Source organism: Ursus arctos, unplaced genomic scaffold (genome assembly GCF_023065955.2).
Source record: "Ursus arctos isolate Adak ecotype North America unplaced genomic scaffold, UrsArc2.0 scaffold_20, whole genome shotgun sequence".
NCBI lineage: Eukaryota > Metazoa > Chordata > Mammalia > Carnivora > Ursidae > Ursus > Ursus arctos.
The window spans coordinates 2837123-2841686 of record NW_026622875.1 but is presented as its reverse complement, the minus strand read 5'-3'; the positions used below and the strand labels follow the sequence as shown (position 1 = coordinate 2841686).

Genomic DNA, 4564 nt, shown 5'->3' with positions numbered 1-4564 from the left:
AAAATCTCTAAGGAGGTGGTTCTTTGAGAAACCTTCTATATAAATGTATACATATATTTACATAATAAAAACATATTTATATATTATACACACTGATTACACTGATAAAATCCATCAAAATAAGATACCTGTGACCAACGTACCCTCCACCACCAGTGCTAAGGATCCGGAGTTGAGCTAAATGATTCCTCAAATGACATGTCTATTTATTTTAAAAATGAGTGTCATTGCTTACTTCTTTGAGAACATCATATATTTTTTAAAAGCCATGTAATACAAAGCTATAGATGTTGGCATCATTTTCAGTTTTTATTCAAAATTGAAATAATTTTTATTTTGTTTTATCATGACTATATTACATGTCAAATAGAAGACACCAGGAAGAAAAGCATAAGTAAGAAAATGAAATCATCTTTATATCCTTGCTCTGTAATACCAGCTCTTAGAGATAATTGTTATGAGTTTTAGTGATTATCCCTCTAAATTTCTACTGTTATTTAAAAAGTGTATGATCCATATGACAGCCACTTTTAAATATTGTTAACTTATCCATATACTATGAGCACATTTCCATGTGAATATAAAGTCTTTAAAATAATTGTGTACGTATCTGGGCTCCAGTGTCATGGCCGCCCTTACGCTGAATGTGTGCTGGCTGCACTTTGCAGCCAGTTCCTGAGGGATCCAGCAAGCGTCCTTCTCCATAATGCCTGGGACGGGGTGGAGTGGTAGGAAGGGCAGGCCTTGGCTGCGAAGATGAAAGTCCAGGAGAACAGCACTGAGCGGTGTGGAGGAGAAGCAAGTTGATTATTAAATCAGTGCCCACATACATTGGAATGACTTCTACACAATCCACGAAAACGGGTTTTTCAAGGACAGGCATTGGCTTCTTACCAAATTCCCAGAGCTGGCAGCTAGCCAAAACCAAAATCACTTGAAGGATTTGCTCTCTGAGAACAAGAGGAGTGAAGTACCTGAATGTTGGAGCAGTGCGAATGGACCTGGTTTAAAAAATAGAAGAACGACACCAGTGTTCTTCAGATAGCCTTGGACATAAAACACAGATGCTTCCTGTGGAAGAAAATGTAACTCAGAAACTCAGTCACCTAGAAATCTGGGCTGATGAGTTCCCTGGATCCTCTGCCACCTACTGAGCACTCCAGCAGTGTTACAGACAAGATGCAGAAGGCTATCCAGGCTTCTGAAGCCCGGAGCGATGAAGCTTCTTTCTCCAAGACTGTGGACCCTATGGTACGGCGCAGCTTCCGTTTAAAGAAAGGGCAGTGTCTGCCTGCAAATTTCTATGTGAGAGGTGATGGTGCTAGAGTTGACTTCTCTACACAAGATGAACAGGATACACTTTTCACTACTGCTGGACTGAAAAAGGTTCAGAACCTGGTGCATCGCCGATTGCAAGTAAACCGAGGGAAACAGCTGTCAATGGACTGGGTTTGGATTCAATGCAAATATCGCAGACCTCTTCTGTCCAGTGCTGGCTGGAGAGGCACCTGCTCCTGACATGGTATGAGCTCGTTGGAGCTGTTTCAAAAGAAGAGTCACAAATGGTGTCTTGCTGATGTTGGAAAGTTCAAGGATTCAGACTTGAACCTTGAACTTGAAAAAAATTGCTTTTTATCAAGATTCTAATAATTATGCTTCATATTTGTGAAGCCCTTTAATATATACTTTGCTCAGGTTTTTTTCTAACCTTGAGATTTCAAAGATTCTTTCTTGCCATTTTATAATTTATCATAACTGAAATTTTCATGGGAATCATGAATTTAAAAGGCATCAAAAATTTATTTCCATATGAAAGGATTATATATGATAAAATGCCCTTTGTGAGTTTCATTGCATTATTTCAGAGTTCAAATACCTGGACTATGCAGTTGATACATACAAAGGTGAATATAAAGTTCTTGTTCAGTGAGAAGCATGTCGAGAAGAATCATCTTTCTTTGGATATTTTTGTGACTCGAAAATACCACTTTAAAGAGCATCAGAACATATCCTTGTTAAGTATTTATTTGGTCAGGGTCCCCCCCTTAACCTTAGTTTTGAGGAATTTTAAGGACTGTTCCCCCTCCAAGTAACCTCTTTCTAAGAAATTAAAAGGATCTTCACTTTTAGCAAAAAAAAAAAAAGTAAAATAAAAAATAAAATAAAAATTATATTCTATACCACTGTATCTCAGTATAAAAATATTTTAATTATTTTTTTACACCTTTATATAATCTCTGTACAACAACCATTAGCCAAAAAACAAGAGAAGATGTCTTCTGGGGGAGAATTAAGTTGTTTCGTATATGTCTGATACATATTTGAATCATGTGTATATCTGGGATATATGAGAGAGTCAGAATCCTGATCCAGAAGTGAAACCCGTTCTCTAAAATTTAGCATTTCTCTCTATTGAGTGGTCAGATAGAAAATATTTTCATGTTGAGAGATATTGTAAGATAAAACCATGTCTTTTTTCTCATATAAAAGACCTCCTACTCTTAATGGAAAAAAAAAATGTGGAACTCAAAGAACATGCCCATTTAGTATTCATCTTGAGTCTTAAATCCTAAAACAGGATTGAACAAATTATCATTTCTTAAATGTTTGTATTTAAATACATAAACAAAAATATATTAAGTTGAATGGATTTTAAAGAAATGGAGTAATCTGGAAATGGAAACCAAATTTGCATATGTAATTGCTAATGTTCATTAACACTGTGCTGTGACAATACATTGTGTCTGGGGTTCAGGGGAAGCTGCCAGGGAGTTAAGTCATTGCATTTGTTATCAGTAACTATGTATATTTATACCAAGTACTTTTCAAATGCTCAGAACAAAGCAATTTAGCCATTTTCTTCATTTTAGAAGCAGAAAATTAATTTATTCTAATTATCAACTTCTTATGTTCATGGTATAAAAGATAAAAGAATTTGGTGAGCACAATGAAACAACTGAAGAGGAATTAGTTTCTCTGCAGGATGAGAGACATATGGAAAATTACTGTGGAACACAAATTTAAAATATTATAAATCAATTTAAAGGATATTTGATTAGTTTGTCAAGAGGTTTATAGAGCATGGTAGAGAATCAGAAAATATGAAGAGGATTAAGGTTATGTGTGTGTGTGTGTGTGTGTGTGTGTGTGTGTTTATATACTAGCTATATGTGAAAATTACTAAATTTCTTCATGATTAATGTAACCTTTGAAAATTAAACAAAAAATATACAAAAATCTTCATATTGAAAACGAGGACCAATACTTCAACTCCAACAGAATTCTTAATTCTTTTTGTATACTCCTTCTGTTTTTTTCAGTATTTCTAACTCATTCAAAGATTTTACATTCCACTATTTTCCAATGTATTGTGAAATGTTTTTGAAATCTGTCATAAACTTCAAATACATTTTTACCCAGTAAAACTCAATTTGTTTGAAGCTGCATTTAGTATTAAGAACTATAATCGCCGATTTGTAAAGTTCTATGTGCCTTAGAGTTACTTACTTCAAAATACCAAGTTTAAATTACACTTTGAGTCCATTCAAGAGTCAGAAATCATACCAGTAGCCTGAAGAGGATAATTTTTGTATAAAGAATTATTAACTAGTAATAGGGAATCAGCTATTAAGAGGCTAGAGCGAACTCTACACAGAGGGATAGAAATAAGGGGACCAGCCACAATCTCTAGGGCTTGGAGAGAATAGTAAAGAAAGAAGAAACTTGAAAGAAAGAGGGTCTCTTCTCTACACAACACACAGACCCCATTGGAGAGGGAGGGGCCCTGGTTCCCCGGGTGGTAGAGAGTTTTGTCAAACTGCAGCACGTCAGGATTAGCAAGTGAGGAAGCCCAGAGTTGGGTGCTGCAGAAAGTCTCTGGGAAGCATGCAGGCAGCAGCCAGGGGTATTTTCTGGGAAGCCAGCTGCTGCATGTCACACTGTAGGAGAAAACAGGAAAGCAATAGAAGCAGAAGAGAAAGCCCTTCATTTTGAAGTGTCTCTCCACTGCTCTCTGCTGACAGAACCTAACACTGTGGGAGCTCGCAAAAGATTTAAGTGGTGCAGCTCCAACATCACAAAGCAGGGGGAAGGGTGGGTTTGGATGGGGGGGGGGGCATCTTGACAACAGCTATTGTGTTTCTTTTCGTTTGGTTGGTTCTTGTATAGAGGCCATTTGTTTTGAGTTCTAATGTTATTATTTTTGGCCTCTCATTTAAAGGCGACTTCAGTATATGAGGAATAATAGAGTCTTTGCATTCCATTTATTTTCAATGAAAATAATGTTACATTGCACTTCATTGCACGCTACCTCAAATATGTGTAGAATGCATTCCTATCCTTATTTTCCAGGTGAAGAAAACATAGTTTAAGGAGGCAAAGTAACCATCCAGGGCCTTAGAGCTAATGAGTAGAGTTAATACTTGAGAAGAAAACAAAAATGTGCTCCTGATTACAAGGTACCTGCTATGACTTTCGATCATGATGATTTTTAGTTCACCCCCATGGAGGGTCTGCTATATTCGATGACTTTCTCATGCTCAGCCAGCTGTTTAAGGGCAAAATA

The 4564-nt window shown here is 36.5% G+C and overlaps 1 pseudogene; it reads left to right on the top strand.

The window, feature by feature from the left end:
* The first annotated feature begins 558 nt into the window (after nt 1-558).
* On the top strand, nt 559-1154 carry LOC113253635 (tRNA N(3)-methylcytidine methyltransferase METTL2A-like; annotated as a pseudogene).
* The last annotated feature ends 3410 nt before the right edge of the window (nt 1155-4564 follow it).